Source organism: Phyllobates terribilis, unplaced genomic scaffold (genome assembly GCF_046119375.1).
Source record: "Phyllobates terribilis strain yellow unplaced genomic scaffold, ASM4611937v1 Scaffold_1__5_contigs__length_1240528914, whole genome shotgun sequence".
Classification (NCBI taxonomy): domain Eukaryota; kingdom Metazoa; phylum Chordata; class Amphibia; order Anura; family Dendrobatidae; genus Phyllobates; species Phyllobates terribilis.
Window position 1 is genome coordinate 633943800 of NW_027362761.1, and position 26436 is coordinate 633970235.

A 26436-nucleotide genomic window follows, 5' to 3' on the forward strand; every position below is an offset into this window, starting at 1 on the left:
CACATAAATACAATTTAATAAAGCATAGGATAAAACAACATAAATACAATTTAATAAAGCATAGGATAAAACCACATAAATACAATTTAATAAAGCATAGGATAAAACAACATAAATACAATTTAATAAAGCATAGGATAAAACAAGATAGATGCAATTTAATAAAGCATAGGATAAAACAACATAAATACAATTTAATAAAGCTTTCGATAAAACTACATAAATACAATTTAATAAAGCATAGGATAAAACAAAATAAATCCCATTTAATAAAGCATAGCATAAAACAACATAAACACAATTTAATAAAGCATAGGATAAAACAACATAAATACAATTTAATAAAGCATAGGATAAAACAACATAAATACAATTTAATAAAGCATAGGATAAAACAACATAAACACAATTTAAGAAAGCATAGGATAAAACAACATAAATACAATTTAATAAAGCATAGGATAAAACAACATAAATGCAGTTTAATAAAGCATACAATAAAACAACATAAATACAATTTAATAAAGCATAGGATAAACCAACATAAATACAATTTAATAAAGCATAGGATAAAACAACATAAATACAATTTAATAAAGCATAGGATAAAACAACATAAAAACAATTTAATAAAGCATAGGTTAAAACAAAATAAATACAATTTAATAAAGCATAGGATAAAACAACATAAATACAATTTAATAAAGCATAGGATAAAACAACATAAAAACAATTTAATAAAGCATAGGTTAAAACAAAATAAATACAATTTAATAAAGCATAGGATAAAACAACATAAATACAATTTAATGAAGCATAGGATAAAACAACATAAATACAATTTAATAAAGCATAGGATAAAACAACAAAAATACAATTTAATAAAGCATAGGTAAAACAACATAAATGCAGTTTAATAAAGCATACGATAAAACAACATAAATACAATTTAATAAAACATAGAATAAAACAACATAAATACAATTTAATAAAGCATAGGATAATACAACATAAACACAATTTAATAAAGCATAGGATAAAACAACATAAATACAATTTAATAAAGCATACGATAAAACAACATAAATACAATTTAATAAAGCATAGGACAAAACAACATAAATACAATTTAATAAAGCATAGGATAAAACAACATAAATACAATTTAATAAAGCATGGGTTAAAACAACATAAATACAATTTAATAACGCATAGGATAAAACAACATAAATACTATTTAATAAATCATAGGATAAAACCACATAAATACAATTTAATAAAGCATAGGATAAAACAACATAAATACAAATTAATAAAGCATAGGATAAAACCACATAAATACAATTTAATAAAGCATAGGATAAAACAACATAAATACAATTTAATAAAGCATAGGATAAAACAAGATAGATGCAATTTAATAAAGCATAGGATAATACAACATAAATGCAGTTTAATAAAGCATACGATAAAACAACATAAATACAATTTAATAAAACATTGGATAAAACAACATAAATACAATTTAATAAAGCATAGGATAATACAACATAAACACAATTTAATAAAGCATAGGATAAAACAACATAAATACAATTTAATAAAGCATAGGATAAAACAACATAAATACAATTTAATAAAGCATAGGACAAAACAACATAAATACAATTTAATAAAGCATAGGATAAAACAACATAAATACAATTTAATAAAGCATGGGTTAAAACAACATAAATACAATTTAATAAAGCATAGGATAAAACAACATAAATACAATTTAATAAAGTATAGGATAAAACAACATAAATACAATTTAATAAAGCATAGGTTAAAACAACATAAATACAATTTAATAAAGCATAGGATAAAACAACATAAATACAATTTAATAAAGCATAGGTTAAAACAACATAAATACAATTTAATAAAGCATAGGTTAAAACAACATAAATACAATTTAATAAAGGATAGGTTAAAACAACATAAATACAATTTAATAAAGCATAGGATAAAACAACATAAATACAATTTAATAAAGCATAGGATAAAACAACATAAATACAGTTTAATAAAGCATAGGTTAAAACAACATAAATACAATTTAATAAAGCATAGGATAAAACAACATAAATACCATTTAATAAAGCATAGGATAAAACAACATAAATACAATTTAATAAAGCATAGGTTAAAACAACATAAATACAATTTAATAAAGCATAGGATAAAACAACATAAATACAATTTAATAAAGCATAGGATAAAAGAACATAAATACAATTTAATGAAGCATAGGATAAAACAACATAAATACAATTTAATGAAGCATGGGTTAAAACAACATAAATACAATTTAATAAAGCATAGGATAAAACAACATAAATACAATTTAATAAAGCATAGGATAAAACAACATAAAAACAATTTAATAAAGCATAGGTTAAAACAAAATAAATACAATTTAATAAAGCATAGGATAAAACAACATAAATACAATTTAATGAAGCATAGGATAAAACAACATAAATACAATTTAATAAAGCATAGGTAAAACAACATAAATGCAGTTTAATAAAGCATACGATAAAACAACATAAATACAATTTAATAAAACATAGGATAAAACAACATAAATACAATTTAATAAAGCGTAGGATAATACAACATAAACACAATTTAATAAAGCATAGGATAAAACAACATAAATACAATTTATTAAAGCATACGATAAAACAACATAAATACAATTTAATAAAGCATAGGACAAAACAACATAAATACAATTTTATAAAGCATAGGATAAAACAACATACATACAATTTAATAAAGCATGGGTTAAAACAACATAAATACAATTTAATAACGCATAGGATAAAACAACATAAATACTATTTAATAAATCATAGGATAAAACCACATAAATACAATTTAATAAAGCATAGGATAAAACAACATAAATACAATTTAATAAAGCATGGGTTAAAACAACATAAATACAATTTAATAAAGCATAGGATAAAACAACATAAATGCAATTTAATAAATCATAGGATAAAACCACATAAATACAATTTAATAAAGCATAGGATAAAACAACATAAATACAATTTAATAAAGCATAGGATAAAACCACATAAATACAATTTAATAAAGCATAGGATAAAACAACATAAATACAATTTAATAAAGCATAGGATAAAACAAGATAGATGCAATTTAATAAAGCATAGGATAAAACAACATAAATACAATTTAATAAAGCTTTCGATAAAACTACATAAATACAATTTAATAAAGCATAGGATAAAACAACATAAATCCCATTTAATAAAGCATAGCATAAAACAACATAAACACAATTTAATAAAGCATAGGATAAAACAACATAAATACAATTTAATAAAGCATAGGATAAAACAACATAAATACAATTTAATAAAGCATAGGATAAAACAACATAAACACAATTTAAGAAAGCATAGGATAAAACAACATAAATACAATTTAATAAAGCATAGGATAAAACAACATAAATGCAGTTTAATAAAGCATACAATAAAACAACATAAATACAATTTAATAAAGCATAGGATAAACCAACATAAATACAATTTAATAAAGCATAGGATAAAACAACATAAATACAATTTAATAAAGCATAGGATAAAACAACATAAAAACAATTTAATAAAGCATAGGTTAAAACAAAATAAATACAATTTAATAAAGCATAGGATAAAACAACATAAATACAATTTAATAAAGCATAGGATAAAACAACATAAAAACAATTTAATAAAGCATAGGTTAAAACAAAATAAATACAATTTAATAAAGCATAGGATAAAACAACATAAATACAATTTAATGAAGCATAGGATAAAACAACATAAATACAATTTAATAAAGCATAGGATAAAACAACAAAAATACAATTTAATAAAGCATAGGTAAAACAACATAAATGCAGTTTAATAAAGCATACGATAAAACAACATAAATACAATTTAATAAAACATAGAATAAAACAACATAAATACAATTTAATAAAGCATAGGATAATACAACATAAACACAATTTAATAAAGCATAGGATAAAACAACATAAATACAATTTAATAAAGCATACGATAAAACAACATAAATACAATTTAATAAAGCATAGGACAAAACAACATAAATACAATTTAATAAAGCATAGGATAAAACAACATAAATACAATTTAATAAAGCATGGGTTAAAACAACATAAATACAATTTAATAACGCATAGGATAAAACAACATAAATACTATTTAATAAATCATAGGATAAAACCACATAAATACAATTTAATAAAGCATAGGATAAAACAACATAAATACAATTTAATAAAGCATAGGATAAAACCACATAAATACAATTTAATAAAGCATAGGATAAAACAACATAAATACAATTTAATAAAGCATAGGATAAAACAAGATAGATGCAATTTAATAAAGCATAGGATAATACAACATAAATGCAGTTTAATAAAGCATACGATAAAACAACATAAATACAATTTAATAAAACATTGGATAAAACAACATAAATACAATTTAATAAAGCATAGGATAATACAACATAATCACAATTTAATAAAGCATAGGATAAAACAACATAAATACAATTTAATAAAGCATAGGATAAAACAACATAAATACAATTTAATAAAGCATAGGACAAAACAACATAAATACAATTTAATAAAGCATAGGATAAAACAACATAAATACAATTTAATAAAGCATGGGTTAAAACAACATAAATACAATTTAATAAAGCATAGGATAAAACAACATAAATACAATTTAATAAAGTATAGGATAAAACAACATAAATACAATTTAATAAAGCATAGGTTAAAACAACATAAATACAATTTAATAAAGCATAGGATAAAACAACATAAATACAATTTAATAAAGCATAGGTTAAAACAACATAAATACAATTTAATAAAGCATAGGTTAAAACAACATAAATACAATTTAATAAAGGATAGGTTAAAACAACATAAATACAATTTAATAAAGCATAGGATAAAACAACATAAATACAATTTAATAAAGCATAGGATAAAACAACATAAATACAGTTTAATAAAGCATAGGTTAAAACAACATAAATACAATTTAATAAAGCATATGATAAAACAACATAAATACCATTTAATAAAGCATAGGATAAAACAACATAAATACAATTTAATAAAGCATAGGTTAAAACAACATAAATACAATTTAATAAAGCATAGGATAAAACAACATAAAAACAATTTAATAAAGCATAGGATAAAAGAACATAAATACAATTTAATGAAGCATAGGATAAAACAACATAAATACAATTTAATGAAGCATGGGTTAAAACAACATAAATACAATTTAATAAAGCATAGGATAAAACAACATAAATACAATTTAATAAAGCATAGGATAAAACAACATAAAAACAATTTAATAAAGCATAGGTTAAAACAAAATAAATACAATTTAATAAAGCATAGGATAAAACAACATAAATACAATTTAATGAAGCATAGGATAAAACAACATAAATACAATTTAATAAAGCATAGGTAAAACAACATAAATGCAGTTTAATAAAGCATACGATAAAACAACATAAATACAATTTAATAAAACATAGGATAAAACAACATAAATACAATTTAATAAAGCATAGGATAATACAACATAAACACAATTTAATAAAGCATAGGATAAAACAACATAAATACAATTTATTAAAGCATACGATAAAACAACATAAATACAATTTAATAAAGCATAGGACAAAACAACATAAATACAATTTTATAAAGCATAGGATAAAACAACATACATACAATTTAATAAAGCATGGGTTAAAACAACATAAATACAATTTAATAACGCATAGGATAAAACAACATAAATACTTTTTAATAAATCATAGGATAAAACCACATAAATACAATTTAATAAAGCATAGGATAAAACAACATAAATACAATTTAATAAAGCATGGGTTAAAACAACATAAATACAATTTAATAAAGCATAGGATAAAACAACATAAATGCAATTTAATAAATCATAGGATAAAACCACATAAATACAATTTAATAAAGCATAGGATAAAACAACATAAATACAATTTAATAAAGCATAGGATAAAACCACATAAATACAATTTAATAAAGCATAGGATAAAACAACATAAATACAATTTAATAAAGCATAGGATAAAACAAGATAGATGCAATTTAATAAAGCATAGGAAAAAACAACATAAATACAATTTAATAAAGCTTTCGATAAAACTACATAAATACAATTTAATAAAGCATAGGATAAAACAACATAAATCCCATTTAATAAAGCATAGCATAAAACAACATAAACACAATTTAATAAAGCATAGGATAAAACAACATAAATACAATTTAATAAAGCATAGGATAAAACAACATAAATACAATTTAATAAAGCATAGGATAAAACAACATAAACACAATTTAAGAAAGCATAGGATAAAACAACATAAATACAATTTAATAAAGCATAGGATAAAACAACATAAATGCAGTTTAATAAAGCATACAATAAAACAACATAAATACAATTTAATAAAGCATAGGATAAACCAACATAAATACAATTTAATAAAGCATAGGATAAAACAACATAAATACAATTTAATAAAGCATAGGATAAAACAACATAAAAACAATTTAATAAAGCATAGGTTAAAACAAAATAAATACAATTTAATAAAGCATAGGATAAAACAACATAAATACAATTTAATGAAGCATGGGTTAAAACAACATAAATACAATTTAATAAAGCATAGGATAAAACAACATAAATACAATTTAATAAAGCATAGGATAAAACAACATAAAACAATTTAATAAAGCATAGGTTAAAACAAAATAAATACAATTTAATAAAGCATAGGATAAAACAACATAAATACAATTTAATGAAGCATAGGATAAAACAACATAAATACAATTTAATAAAGCATAGGATAAAACAACAAAAATACAATTTAATAAAGCATAGGTAAAACAACATAAATGCAGTTTAATAAAGCATACGATAAAACAACATAAATACAATTTAATAAAACATAGAATAAAACAACATAAATACAATTTAATAAAGCATAGGATAATACAACATAAACACAATTTAATAAAGCATAGGATAAAACAACATAAATACAATTTAATAAAGCATACAATAAAACAACATAAATACAATTTAATAAAGCATAGGACAAAACAACATAAATACAATTTAATAAAGCATAGGATAAAACAACATAAATACAATTTAATAAAGCATGGGTTAAAACAACATAAATACAATTTAATAACGCATAGGATAAAACAACATAAATACTATTTAATAAATCATAGGATAAAACCACATAAATACAATTTAATAAAGCATAGGATAAAACAACATAAATACAATTTAATAAAGCATAGGATAAAACCACATAAATACAATTTAATAAAGCATAGGATAAAACAACATAAATACAATTTAATAAAGCATAGGATAAAACAACATAAATACAATTTAATAAAGCATGGGTTAAAACAACATAAATACAATTTAATAACGCATAGGATAAAACAACATAAATACTATTTAATAAATCATAGGATAAAACCACATAAATACAATTTAATAAAGCATAGGATAAAACAACATAAATACAATTTAATAAAGCATAGGATAAAACCACATAAATACAATTTAATAAAGCATAGGATAAAACAACATAAATACAATTTAATAAAGCATAGGATAAAACAAGATAGATGCAATTTAATAAAGCATAGGATAATACAACATAAATGCAGTTTAATAAAGCATACGATAAAACAACATAAATACAATTTAATAAAACATTGGATAAAACAACATAAATACAATTTAATAAAGCATAGGATAATACAACATAATCACAATTTAATAAAGCATAGGATAAAACAACATAAATACAATTTAATAAAGCATAGGATAAAACAACATAAATACAATTTAATAAAGCATAGGACAAAACAACATAAATACAATTTAATAAAGCATAGGATAAAACAACATAAATACAATTTAATAAAGCATGGGTTAAAACAACATAAATACAATTTAATAAAGCATAGGATAAAACAACATAAATACAATTTAATAAAGTATAGGATAAAACAACATAAATACAATTTAATAAAGCATAGGTTAAAACAACATAAATACAATTTAATAAAGCATAGGATAAAACAACATAAATACAATTTAATAAAGCATAGGTTAAAACAACATAAATACAATTTAATAAAGCATAGGTTAAAACAACATAAATACAATTTAATAAAGGATAGGTTAAAACAACATAAATACAATTTAATAAAGCATAGGATAAAACAACATAAATACAATTTAATAAAGCATAGGATAAAACAACATAAATACAGTTTAATAAAGCATAGGTTAAAACAACATAAATACAATTTAATAAAGCATATGATAAAACAACATAAATACCATTTAATAAAGCATAGGATAAAACAACATAAATACAATTTAATAAAGCATAGGTTAAAACAACATAAATACAATTTAATAAAGCATAGGATAAAACAACATAAAAACAATTTAATAAAGCATAGGATAAAAGAACATAAATACAATTTAATGAAGCATAGGATAAAACAACATAAATACAATTTAATGAAGCATGGGTTAAAACAACATAAATACAATTTAATAAAGCATAGGATAAAACAACATAAATACAATTTAATAAAGCATAGGATAAAACAACATAAAAACAATTTAATAAAGCATAGGTTCAAACAAAATAAATACAATTTAATAAAGCATAGGATAAAACAACATAAATACAATTTAATGAAGCATAGGATAAAACAACATAAATACAATTTAATAAAGCATAGGTAAAACAACATAAATGCAGTTTAATAAAGCATACGATAAAACAACATAAATACAATTTAATAAAACATAGGATAAAACAACATAAATACAATTTAATAAAGCATAGGATAATACAACATAAACACAATTTAATAAAGCATAGGATAAAACAACATAAATACAATTTATTAAAGCATACGATAAAACAACATAAATACAATTTAATAAAGCATAGGACAAAACAACATAAATACAATTTTATAAAGCATAGGATAAAACAACATACATACAATTTAATAAAGCATGGGTTAAAACAACATAAATACAATTTAATAACGCATAGGATAAAACAACATAAATACTTTTTAATAAATCATAGGATAAAACCACATAAATACAATTTAATAAAGCATAGGATAAAACAACATAAATACAATTTAATAAAGCATGGGTTAAAACAACATAAATACAATTTAATAAAGCATAGGATAAAACAACATAAATGCAATTTAATAAATCATAGGATAAAACCACATAAATACAATTTAATAAAGCATAGGATAAAACAACATAAATACAATTTAATAAAGCATAGGATAAAACCACATAAATACAATTTAATAAAGCATAGGATAAAACAACATAAATACAATTTAATAAAGCATAGGATAAAACAAGATAGATGCAATTTAATAAAGCATAGGAAAAAACAACATAAATACAATTTAATAAAGCTTTCGATAAAACTACATAAATACAATTTAATAAAGCATAGGATAAAACAACATAAATCCCATTTAATAAAGCATAGCATAAAACAACATAAACACAATTTAATAAAGCATAGGATAAAACAACATAAATACAATTTAATAAAGCATAGGATAAAACAACATAAATACAATTTAATAAAGCATAGGATAAAACAACATAAACACAATTTAAGAAAGCATAGGATAAAACAACATAAATACAATTTAATAAAGCATAGGATAAAACAACATAAATGCAGTTTAATAAAGCATACAATAAAACAACATAAATACAATTTAATAAAGCATAGGATAAACCAACATAAATACAATTTAATAAAGCATAGGATAAAACAACATAAATACAATTTAATAAAGCATAGGATAAAACAACATAAAAACAATTTAATAAAGCATAGGTTAAAACAAAATAAATACAATTTAATAAAGCATAGGATAAAACAACATAAATACAATTTAATGAAGCATGGGTTAAAACAACATAAATACAATTTAATAAAGCATAGGATAAAACAACATAAATACAATTTAATAAAGCATAGGATAAAACAACATAAAACAATTTAATAAAGCATAGGTTAAAACAAAATAAATACAATTTAATAAAGCATAGGATAAAACAACATAAATACAATTTAATGAAGCATAGGATAAAACAACATAAATACAATTTAATAAAGCATAGGATAAAACAACAAAAATACAATTTAATAAAGCATAGGTAAAACAACATAAATGCAGTTTAATAAAGCATACGATAAAACAACATAAATACAATTTAATAAAACATAGAATAAAACAACATAAATACAATTTAATAAAGCATAGGATAATACAACATAAACACAATTTAATAAAGCATAGGATAAAACAACATAAATACAATTTAATAAAGCATACAATAAAACAACATAAATACAATTTAATAAAGCATAGGACAAAACAACATAAATACAATTTAATAAAGCATAGGATAAAACAACATAAATACAATTTAATAAAGCATGGGTTAAAACAACATAAATACAATTTAATAACGCATAGGATAAAACAACATAAATACTATTTAATAAATCATAGGATAAAACCACATAAATACAATTTAATAAAGCATAGGATAAAACAACATAAATACAATTTAATAAAGCATAGGATAAAACCACATAAATACAATTTAATAAAGCATAGGATAAAACAACATAAATACAATTTAATAAAGCATAGGATAAAACAAGATAGATGCAATTTAATAAAGCATAGGATAATACAACATAAATGCAGTTTAATAAAGCATACGATAAAACAACATAAATACAATTTAATAAAACATTGGATAAAACAACATAAATACAATTTAATAAAGCATAGGATAATACAACATAAACACAATTTAATAAAGCATAGGATAAAACAACATAAATACAATTTAATAAAGCATAGGATAAAACAACATAAATACAATTTAATAAAGCATAGGACAAAACAACATAAATACAATTTAATAAAGCATAGGATAAAACAACATAAATACAATTTAATAAAGCATGGGTTAAAACAACATAAATACAATTTAATAAAGCATAGGATAAAACAACATAAATGCAATTTAATAAATCATAGGATAAAACCACATAAATACAATTTAATAAAGCATAGGATAAAACAACATAAATACAATTTAATAAAGCATAGGATAAAACCACATAAATACAATTTAATAAAGCATAGGATAAAACAACATAAATACAATTTAATAAAGCATAGGATAAAACAACATAAATACAATTTAATAAAGCATAGGTTAAAACAACATAAATACAATTTAATAAAGCATAGGATAAAACAACATAAATACAATTTAATAAAGCATAGGATAAAAGAACATAAATACAATTTAATGAAGCATAGGATAAAACAACATAAATACAATTTAATGAAGCATGGGTTAAAACAACATAAATACAATTTAATAAAGCATACGATAAAACAACATAAATACAACTTAATAAAACATAGGATAAAACAACATAAATACAATTTAATGAAGCATAGGATAAAACAACATAAATACAATTTAATGAAGCATGGGTTAAAACAACATAAATACAATTTAATAAAGCATACGATAAAACAACATAAATACAACTTAATAAAACATAGGATAAAACAACATAAATACAATTTAATAAAGCATAGGATAATACAACATAAACACAATTTAATAAAGCATAGGATAAAACAACATAAACACAATTTAATAAAGCATAGGATAAAACAACATAAATACAATTTAATAAAGCATAGGACAAAACAACATAAATACAATTTAATAAAGCATAGGATAAAACAACATAAATACAATTTAATAAAGCATGGGTTAAAACAACATAAATACAATTTAATAAAGCATAGGATAAAACAACATAAATGCAATTTAATAAATCATAGGATAAAACCACATAAATACAATTTAATAAAGCATAGGATAAAACAACATAAATACAATTTAATAAAGCATAGGATAAAACCACATAAATACAATTTAATAAAGCATAGGATAAAACAACATAAATACAATTTAATAAAGCATAGGATAAAACAAGATAGATGCAATTTAATAAAGCATAGGATAAAACAACATAAACACAATTTAATAAAGCTTTCGATAAAACTACATAAATACAATTTAATAAAGCATAGGATAAAACAACATAAATCCCATTTAATAAAGCATAGCATAAAACAACATAAACACAATTTAATAAAGCATAGGATAAAACAACATAAATACAATTTAATAAAGCATAGGATAAAACAACATAAATACAATTTAATAAAGCATAGGATAAAACAACATAAACACAATTTAATAAAGCATAGGATAAAACAACATAAATACAATTTAATAAAGCATAGGATAAAACAACATAAATGCAGTTTAATAAAGCATACAATAAAACAACATAAATACAATTTAATAAAGCATACAATAAAACATCATAAAAACAATTTAATAAAGCATAGGATAAAACAACATAAATACAATTTAATAAAGCATAAGTTAAAACAACATAAATACAATTTAATAAAGTATAGGATAAAACAACATAAATACAATTTAATAAAACATAGGTTAAAACAACATAAATACAATTTAATAAAGCATAGGATAAAACAACATAAATACAATTTAATAAAGCATAGGATAAAACAACATAAACACAATTTTAATAAAGCATAGGATAAAACAACATAAATACAATTTAATAAAGCATAGGATAAAACAACATGAATGCAGTTTAATAAAGCATACAATAAAACAACATAAATACAATTTAATAAAGCATACAATAAAACAACATAAATACAATTTAATAAAGCATAGGATAAAACAACATAAATACAATTTAATAAAGCATAGGATAAAACAACATAAACACAATTTAATAAAGCATAGGATAAAACAACATAAATACAATTTAATAAAGCATAGGATAAAACAACATAAATACAATTTAATAAAGCATAGGTTAAAACAACATAAATACAATTTAATAAAGTATAGGATAAAACAACATAAATACAATTTAATAAAGCATAGGTTAAAACAACATAAATACAATTTAATAAAGCATAGGATAAAACAACATAAATACAATTTAATAAAGCATAGGTTAAAACAACATAAATACAATTTAATAAAGCATAGGTTAAAACAACATAAATACAATTTAATAAAGGATAGGTTAAAACAACATAAATACAATTTAATAAAGCATAGGATAAAACAACATAAATACAATTTAATAAAGCATAGGATAAAACAACATAAATACAGTTTAATAAAGCATAGGTTAAAACAACATAAATACAATTTAATAAAGCATAGGATAAAACAACATAAATACCATTTAATAAAGCATAGGTTAAAACAACATAAATACAATTTAATAAAGCATAGGATAAAACAACATAAATACAATTTAATAAAGCATAGGATAAAAGAACATAAATAATATTTAATGAAGCATAGGATAAAACAACATAAATAAAATTTAATGAAGCATGGGTTAAAACAACATAAATACAATTTAATAAAGCATAGGATAAAACAACATAAATACAATTTAATAAAGCATAGGATAAAACAACATAAATACAATTTAATAAAGCATAGGATAAAACAACATAAAAACAATTTAATAAAGCATAGGTTAAAACAAAATAAATACAATTTAATAAAGCATAGGATAAAACAACATAAATACAATTTAATGAAGCATAGGATAAAACAACATAAATACAATTTAATAAAGCATAGGATAAAACAACAAAATACAATTTAATAAAGCATAGGTAAAACAACATAAATGCAGTTTAATAAAGCATACGATAAAACAATATAAATACAATTTAATAAAACATAGGATAAAACAACATAAATACAATTTAATAAAGCATAGGATAATACAACATAAACACAATTTAATAAAGCATAGGATAAAACAACATAAATACAATTTAATAAAGCATACGATAAAACAACATAAATACAACTTAATAAAGCATAGGATAAAACAACATAAATACAATTTAATAAAGCATAGGATAAAACAACATAAACACAATTTTAATAAAGCATAGGATAAAGCAACATAAATACAATTTAATAAAGCATAGGATAAAACAACATAAATGCAGTTTAATAAAGCATACAATAAAACAACATAAATACAATTTAATAAAGCATACAATAAAACAACATAAATACAATTTAATAAAGCATAGGATAATACAACATAAATACAATTTAATAAAGCATAGGACAAAACAACATAAATACAATTTAATAAAGCATAGGATAAAACAACATAAATACAATTTAATAAAGCATGGGTTAAAACAACATAAATACAATTTAATAACGCATAGGATAAAACAACATAAATACTATTTAATAAATCATAGGATAAAACCACATAAATACAATTTAATAAAGCATAGGATAAAACAACATAAATACAATTTAATAAAGCATAGGATAAAACCACATAAATACAATTTAATAAAGCATAGGATAAAACAACATAAATACAATTTAATAAAGCATAGGATAAAACAAGATAGATGCAATTTAATAAAGCATAGGATAATACAACATAAATGCAGTTTAATAAAGCATACGATAAAACAACATAAATACAATTTAATAAAACATTGGATAAAACAACATAAATACAATTTAATAAAGCATAGGATAATACAACATAAACACAATTTAATAAAGCATAGGATAAAACAACATAAATACAATTTAATAAAGCATAGGATAAAACAACATAAATACAATTTAATAAAGCATAGGACAAAACAACATAAATACAATTTAATAAAGCATAGGATAAAACAACATAAATACAATTTAATAAAGCATGGGTTAAAACAACATAAATACAATTTAATAAAGCATAGGATAAAACAACATAAATGCAATTTAATAAATCATAGGATAAAACCACATAAATACAATTTAATAAAGCATAGGATAAAACAACATAAATACAATTTAATAAAGCATAGGATAAAACCACATAAATACAATTTAATAAAGCATAGGATAAAACAACATAAATACAATTTAATAAAGCATAGGATAAAACAACATAAATACAATTTAATAAAGCATAGGTTAAAACAACATAAATACAATTTAATAAAGCATAGGATAAAACAACATAAATACAATTTAATAAAGCATAGGATAAAAGAACATAAATACAATTTAATGAAGCATAGGATAAAACAACATAAATACAATTTAATGAAGCATGGGTTAAAACAACATAAATACAATTTAATAAAGCATACGATAAAACAACATAAATACAACTTAATAAAACATAGGATAAAACAACATAAATACAATTTAATAAAGCATAGGATAATACAACATAAATACAATTTAATAAAGCATAGGACAAAACAACATAAATACAATTTAATAAAGCATAGGATAAAACAACATAAATACAATTTAATAAAACATTGGATAAAACAACATAAATACAATTTAATAAAGCATAGGATAATACAACATAAACACAATTTAATAAAGCATAGGATAAAACAACATAAATACAATTTAATAAAGCATAGGATAAAACAACATAAATACAATTTAATAAAGCATAGGACAAAACAACATAAATACAATTTAATAAAGCATAGGATAAAACAACATAAATACAATTTAATAAAGCATGGGTTAAAACAACATAAATACAATTTAATAAAGCATAGGATAAAACAACATAAATGCAATTTAATAAATCATAGGATAAAACCACATAAATACAATTTAATAAAGCATAGGATAAAACAACATAAATACAATTTAATAAAGCATAGGATAAAACCACATAAATACAATTTAATAAAGCATAGGATAAAACAACATAAATACAATTTAATAAAGCATAGGATAAAACAACATAAATACAATTTAATAAAGCATAGGTTAAAACAACATAAATACAATTTAATAAAGCATAGGATAAAACAACATAAATACAATTTAATAAAGCATAGGATAAAAGAACATAAATACAATTTAATGAAGCATAGGATAAAACAACATAAATACAATTTAATGAAGCATGGGTTAAAACAACATAAATACAATTTAATAAAGCATACGATAAAACAACATAAATACAACTTAATAAAACATAGGATAAAACAACATAAATACAATTTAATAAAGCATAGGATAATACAACATAAACACAATTTAATAAAGCATAGGATAAAACAACATAAACACAATTTAATAAAGCATAGGATAAAACAACATAAATACAATTTAATAAAGCATAGGACAAAACAACATAAATACAATTTAATAAAGCATAGGATAAAACAACATAAATACAATTTAATAAAGCATGGGTTAAAACAACATAAATACAATTTAATAAAGCATAGGATAAAACAACATAAATGCAATTTAATAAATCATAGGATAAAACCACATAAATACAATTTAATAAAGCATAGGATAAAACAACATAAATACAATTTAATAAAGCATAGGATAAAACCACATAAATACAATTTAATAAAGCATAGGATAAAACAACATAAATACAATTTAATAAAGCATAGGATAAAACAAGATAGATGCAATTTAATAAAGCATAGGATAAAACAACATAAACACAATTTAATAAAGCTTTCGACAAAACAACATAAATACAATTTAATAAAGCATAGGATAAAACAACATAAATACAATTTAATAAAGCATGGGTTAAAACAACATAAATACAATTTAATAAAGCATAGGATAAAACAACATAAATGCAATTTAATAAATCATAGGATAAAACCACATAAATACAATTTAATAAAGCATAGGATAAAACAACATAAATACAATTTAATAAAGCATAGGATAAAACAACATAAATACAATTTAATAAAGCATAGGTTAAAACAACATAAATACAATTTAATAAAGCATAGGATAAAACAACATAAATACAATTTAATAAAGCATAGGATAAAAGAACATAAATACAATTTAATGAAGCATAGGATAAAACAACATAAATACAATTTAATGAAGCATGGGTTAAAACAACATAAATACAATTTAATAAAGCATACGATAAAACAACATAAATACAACTTAATAAAACATAGGATAAAACAACATAAATACAATTTAATAAAGCATAGGATAATACAACATAAATACAATTTAATAAAGCATAGGACAAAACAACATAAATACAATTTAATAAAGCATAGGATAAAACAACATAAATACAATTTAATAAAACATTGGATAAAACAACATAAATACAATTTAATAAAGCATAGGATAATACAACATAAACACAATTTAATAAAGCATAGGATAAAACAACATAAATACAATTTAATAAAGCATAGGATAAAACAACATAAATACAATTTAATAAAGCATAGGACAAAACAACATAAATACAATTTAATAAAGCATAGGATAAAGCAACATAAATACAATTTAATAAAGCATGGGTTAAAACAACATAAATACAATTTAATAAAGCATAGGATAAAACAACATAAATGCAATTTAATAAATCATAGGATAAAACCACATAAATACAATTTAATAAAGCATAGGATAAAACAACATAAATACAATTTAATAAAGCATAGGATAAAACAACATAAATACAATTTAATAAAGCATGGGTTAAAACAACATAAATACAATTTAATAAAGCATAGGATAAAACAACATAAATACAATTTAATAAAGCATGGGTTAAAACAACATAAATACAATTTAATAAAGCATAGGATAAAACAACATAAATGCAATTTAATAAAGCATAGGATAAAACCACATAAATACAATTTAATAAAGCATGGGTTAAAACAACATAAATACAATTTAATAAAGCATAGGATAAAACAACATAAATGCAATTTAATAAATCATAGGATAAAACCACATAAATACAATTTAATAAAGCATAGGATAAAACAACATAAATACAATTTAATAAAGCATAGGATAAAACCACATAAATACAATTTAATAAAGCATAGGATAAAACAACATAAATACAATTTAATAAAGCATAGGATAAAATAACATAAATACAATTTAATAAAGCATAGGTTAAAACAACATAAATACAATTTAATAAAGCATAGGATAAAACAACATAAATACAATTTAATAAAGCATAGGATAAAAGAACATAAATACAATTTAATGAAGCATAGGATAAAACAACATAAATACAATTTAATGAAGCATGGGTTAAAACAACATAAATACAATTTAATAAAGCATACGATAAAACAACATAAATACAACTTAATAAAACATAGGATAAAACAACATAAATACAATTTAATAAAGCATAGGATAATACAACATAAATACAATTTAATAAAGCATAGGACAAAACAACATAAATACAATTTAATAAAGCATAGGATAAAACAACATAAATACAATTTAATAAAACATTGGATAAAACAACATAAATACAATTTAATAAAGCATAGGATAATACAACATAAACACAATTTAATAAAGCATAGGATAAAACAACATAAATACAATTTAATAAAGCATAGGATAAAACAACATAAATACAATTTAATAAAGCATAGGACAAAACAACATAAATACAATTTAATAAAGCATAGGATAAAACAACATAAATACAATTTAATAAAGCATGGGTTAAAACAACATAAATACAATTTAATAAAGCATAGGATAAAACAACATAAATGCAATTTAATAAATCATAGGATAAAACCACATAAATACAATTTAATAAAGCATAGGATAAAACAACATAAATACAATTTAATAAAGCATACGATAAAACAACATAAATACAATTTAATAAAGCATAGGATAAAACAACATAAATACAATTTAATAAAGCATAGGATAAAACAACATAAATACAATTTAATAAAGCATAGGTTAAAACAACATAAATACAATTTAATAAAGCATAGGATAAAACAACATAAATACAATTTAATAAAGCATAGGATAAAAGAACATAAATACAATTTAATGAAGCATAGGATAAAACAACATAAATACAATTTAATGAAGCATGGGTTAAAACAACATAAATACAATTTAATAAAGCATACGATAAAACAACATAAATACAACTTAATAAAACATAGGATAAAACAACATAAATACAATTTAATAAAGCATAGGATAATACAACATAAACACAATTTAATAAAGCATAGGATAAAACAACATAAACACAATTTAATAAAGCATAGGATAAAACAACATAAATACAATTTAATAAAGCATAGGACAAAACAACATAAATACAATTTAATAAAGCATAGGATAAAACAACATAAATACAATTTAATAAAGCATAGGATAAAACAACATAAATACAATTTAATAAAGCATGGGTTAAAACAACATAAATACAATTTAATAACGCATAGGATAAAACAACATAAATACTATTTAATAAATCATAGGATAAAACCACATAAATACAATTTAATAAAGCATAGGATAAAACAACATAAATACAATTTAATAAAGCATAGGATAAAACCACATAAATACAATTTAATAAAGCATAGGATAAAACAACATAAATACAATTTAATAAAGCATAGGATAAAACAAGATAGATGCAATTTAATAAAGCATAGGATAATACAACATAAATGCAGTTTAATAAAGCATACGATAAAACAACATAAATACAATTTAATAAAACATTGGATAAAACAACATAAATACAATTTAATAAAGCATAGGATAATACAACATAAACACAATTTAATAAAGCATAGGATAAAACAACATAAATACAATTTAATAAAGCATAGGATAAAACAACATAAATACAATTTAATAAAGCATAGGACAAAACAACATAAATACAATTTAATAAAGCATAGGATAAAACAACATAAATACAATTTAATAAAGCATGGGTTAAAACAACATAAATACAATTTAATAAAGCATAGGATAAAACAACATAAATACAATTTAATAAAGTATAGGATAAAACAACATAAATACAATTTAATAAAGCATAGGTTAAAACAACATAAATACAATTTAATAAAGCATAGGATAAAACAACATAAATACAATTTAATAAAGCATAGGTTAAAACAACATAAATACAATTTAATAAAGCATAGGTTAAAACAACATAAATACAATTTAATAAAGGATAGGTTAAAACAACATAAATACAATTTAATAAAGCATAGGATAAAACAACATAAATACAATTTAATAAAGCATAGGATAAAACAACATAAATACAGTTTAATAAAGCATAGGTTAAAACAACATAAATACAATTTAATAAAGCATAGGATAAAACAACATAAATACCATTTAATAAAGCATAGGATAAAACAACATAAATACAATTTAATAAAGCATAGGTTAAAACAACATAAATACAATTTAATAAAGCATAGGATAAAACAACATAAATACAATTTAATAAAGCATAGGATAAAAGAACATAAATACAATTTAATGAAGCATAGGATAAAACAACATAAATACAATTTAATGAAGCATGGGTTAAAACAACATAAATACAATTTAATAAAGCATAGGATAAAACAACATAAATACAATTTAATAAAGCATAGGATAAAACAACATAAAAACAATTTAATAAAGCATAGGTTAAAACAAAATAAATACAATTTAATAAAGCATAGGATAAAACAACATAAATACAATTTAATGAAGCATAGGATAAAACAACATAAATACAATTTAATAAAGCATAGGTAAAACAACATAAATGCAGTTTAATAAAGCATACGATAAAACAACATAAATACAATTTAATAAAACATAGGATAAAACAACATAAATACAATTTAATAAAGCATAGGATAATACAACATAAACACAATTTAATAAAGCATAGGATAAAACAACATAAATACAATTTATTAAAGCATACGATAAAACAACATAAATACAATTTAATAAAGCATAGGACAAAACAACATAAATACAATTTTATAAAGCATAGGATAAAACAACATACATACAATTTAATAAAGCATGGGTTAAAACAACATAAATACAATTTAATAACGCATAGGATAAAACAACATAAATACTATTTAATAAATCATAGGATAAAACCACATAAATACAATTTAATAAAGCATAGGATAAAACAACATAAATACAATTTAATAAAGCATGGGTTAAAACAACATAAATACAATTTAATAAAGCATAGGATAAAACAACATAAATGCAATTTAATAAATCATAGGATAAAACCACATAAATACAATTTAATAAAGCATAGGATAAAACAACATAAATACAATTTAATAAAGCATAGGATAAAACCACATAAATACAATTTAATAAAGCATAGGATAAAACAACATAAATACAATTTAATAAAGCATAGGATAAAACAAGATAGATGCAATTTAATAAAGCATAGGAAAAAACAACATAAATACAATTTAATAAAGCTTTCGATAAAACTACATAAATACAATTTAATAAAGCATAGGATAAAACAACATAAATCCCATTTAATAAAGCATAGCATAAAACAACATAAACACAATTTAATAAAGCATAGGATAAAACAACATAAATACAATTTAATAAAGCATAGGATAAAACAACATAAATACAATTTAATAAAGCATAGGATAAAACAACATAAACACAATTTAAGAAAGCATAGGATAAAACAACATAAATACAATTTAATAAAGCATAGGATAAAACAACATAAATGCAGTTTAATAAAGCATACAATAAAACAACATAAATACAATTTAATAAAGCATAGGATAAACCAACATAAATACAATTTAATAAAGCATAGGATAAAACAACATAAATACAATTTAATAAAGCATAGGATAAAACAACATAAAAACAATTTAATAAAGCATAGGTTAAAACAAAATAAATACAATTTAATAAAGCATAGGATAAAACAACATAAATACAATTTAATGAAGCATGGGTTAAAACAACATAAATACAATTTAATAAAGCATAGGATAAAACAACATAAATACAATTTAATAAAGCATAGGATAAAACAACATAAAAACAATTTAATAAAGCATAGGTTAAAACAAAATAAATACAATTTAATAAAGCATAGGATAAAACAACATAAATACAATTTAATGAAGCATAGGATAAAACAACATAAATACAATTTAATAAAGCATAGGATAAAACAACAAAAATACAATTTAATAAAGCATAGGTAAAACAACATAAATGCAGTTTAATAAAGCATACGATAAAACAACATAAATACAATTTAATAAAACATAGAATAAAACAACATAAATACAATTTAATAAAGCATAGGATAATACAACATAAACACAATTTAATAAAGCATAGGATAAAACAACATAAATACAATTTAATAAAGCATACAATAAAACAACATAAATACAATTTAATAAAGCATAGGACAAAACAACATAAATACAATTTAATAAAGCATAGGATAAAACAACATAAATACAATTTAATAAAGCATGGGTTAAAACAACATAAATACAATTTAATAACGCATAGGATAAAACAACATAAATACTATTTAATAAATCATAGGATAAAACCACATAAATACAATTTAATAAAGCATAGGATAAAACAACATAAATACAATTTAATAAAGCATAGGATAAAACCACATAAATACAATTTAATAAAGCATAGGATAAAACAACATAAATACAATTTAATAAAGCATAGGATAAAACAAGATAGATGCAATTTAATAAAGCATAGGATAATACAACATAAATGCAGTTTAATAAAGCATACGATAAAACAACATAAATACAATTTAATAAAACATTGGATAAAACAACATAAATACAATTTAATAAAGCATAGGATAATACAACATAAACACAATTTAATAAAGCATAGGATAAAACAACATAAATACAATTTAATAAAGCATAGGATAAAACAACATAAATACAATTTAATAAAGCATAGGACAAAACAACATAAATACAATTTAATAAAGCATAGGATAAAACAACATAAATACAATTTAATAAAGCATGGGTTAAAACAACATAAATACAATTTAATAAAGCATAGGATAAAACAACATAAATGCAATTTAATAAATCATAGGATAAAACCACATAAATACAATTTAATAAAGCATAGGATAAAACAACATAAATACAATTTAATAAAGCATAGGATAAAACCACATAAATACAATTTAATAAAGCATAGGATAAAACAACATAAATACAATTTAATAAAGCATAGGATAAAACAACATAAATACAATTTAATAAAGCATAGGTTAAAACAACATAAATACAATTTAATAAAGCATAGGATAAAACAACATAAATACAATTTAATAAAGCATAGGATAAAAGAACATAAATACAATTTAATGAAGCATAGGATAAAACAACATAAATACAATTTAATGAAGCATGGGTTAAAACAACATAAATACAATTTAATAAAGCATACGATAAAACAACATAAATACAACTTAATAAAACATAGGATAAAACAACATAAATACAATTTAATGAAGCATAGGATAAAACAACATAAATACAATTTAATGAAGCATGGGTTAAAACAACATAAATACAATTTAATAAAGCATACGATAAAACAACATAAATACAACTTAATAAAACATAGGATAAAACAACATAAATACAATTTAATAAAGCATAGGATAATACAACATAAACACAATTTAATAAAGCATAGGATAAAACAACATAAACACAATTTAATAAAGCATAGGATAAAACAACATAAATACAATTTAATAAAGCATAGGACAAAACAATATAAATACAATTTAATAAAGCATAGGATAAAACAACATAAATACAATTTAATAAAGCATGGGTTAAAACAACATAAATACAATTTAATAAAGCATAGGATAAAACAACATAAATGCAATTTAATAAATCATAGGATAAAACCACATAAATACAATTTAATAAAGCATAGGATAAAACAACATAAATACAATTTAATAAAGCATAGGATAAAACCACATAAATACAATTTAATAAAGCATAGGATAAAACAACATAAATACAATTTAATAAAGCATAGGATAAAACAAGATAGATGCAATTTAATAAAGCATAGGATAAAACAACATAAACACAATTTAATAAAGCTTTCGATAAAACTACATAAATACAATTTAATAAAGCATAGGATAAAACAACATAAATCCCATTTAATAAAGCATAGCATAAAACAACATAAACACAATTTAATAAAGCATAGGATAAAACAACATAAATACAATTTAATAAAGCATAGGATAAAACAACATAAATACAATTTAATAAAGCATAGGATAAAACAACATAAACACAATTTAATAAAGCATAGGATAAAACAACATAAATACAATTTAATAAAGCATAGGATAAAACAACATAAATGCAGTTTAATAAAGCATACAATAAAACAACATAAATACAATTTAATAAAGCATACAATAAAACATCATAAAAACAATTTAATAAAGCATAGGATAAAACAACATAAATACAATTTAATAAAGCATAAGTTAAAACAACATAAATACAATTTAATAAAGTATAGGATAAAACAACATAAATACAATTTAATAAAGCATAGGTTAAAACAACATAAATACAATTTAATAAAGCATAGGATAAAACAACATAAATACAATTTAATAAAGCATAGGATAAAACAACATAAACACAATTTTAATAAAGCATAGGATAAAACAACATAAATACAATTTAATAAAGCATAGGATAAAACAACATGAATGCAGTTTAATAAAGCATACAATAAAACAACATAAATACAATTTAATAAAGCATACAATAAAACAACATAAATACAATTTAATAAAGCATAGGATAAAACAACATAAATACAATTTAATAAAGCATAGGATAAAACAACATAAACACAATTTAATAAAGCATAGGATAAAACAACATAAATACAATTTAATAAAGCATAGGATAAAACAACATAAATACAATTTAATAAAGCATAGGTTAAAACAACATAAATACAATTTAATAAAGTATAGGATAAAACAACATAAATACAATTTAATAAAGCATAGGTTAAAACAACATAAATACAATTTAATAAAGCATAGGATAAAACAACATAAATACAATTTAATAAAGCATAGGTTAAAACAACATAAATACAATTTAATAAAGCATAGGTTAAAACAACATAAATACAATTTAATAAAGGATAGGTTAAAACAACATAAATACAATTTAATAAAGCATAGGATAAAACAACATAAATACAATTTAATAAAGCATAGGATAAAACAACATAAATACAGTTTAATAAAGCATAGGTTAAAACAACATAAATACAATTTAATAAAGCATAGGATAAAACAACATAAATACCATTTAATAAAGCATAGGTTAAAACAACATAAATACAATTTAATAAAGCATAGGATAAAACAACATAAATACAATTTAATAAAGCATAGGATAAAAGAACATAAATAATATTTAATGAAGCATAGGATAAAACAACATAAATAAAATTTAATGAAGCATGGGTTAAAACAACATAAATACAATTTAATAAAGCATAGGATAAAACAACATAAATACAATTTAATAAAGCATAGGATAAAACAACATAAAAACAATTTAATAAAGCATAGGTTAAAACAAAATAAATACAATTTAATAAAGCATAGGATAAAACAACATAAATACAATTTAATGAAGCATAGGATAAAACAACATAAATACAATTTAATAAAGCATAGGATAAAACAACAAAATACAATTTAATAAAGCATAGGTAAAACAACATAAATGCAGTTTAATAAAGCATACGATAAAACAACATAAATACAATTTAATAAAACATAGGATAAAACAACATAAATACAATTTAATAAAGCATAGGATAATACAACATAAACACAATTTAATAAAGCATAGGATAAAACAACATAAATACAATTTAATAAAGCATACGATAAAACAACATAAATACAACTTAATAAAGCATAGGATAAAACAACATAAATACAATTTAATAAAGCATAGGATAAAACAACATAAACACAATTTTAATAAAG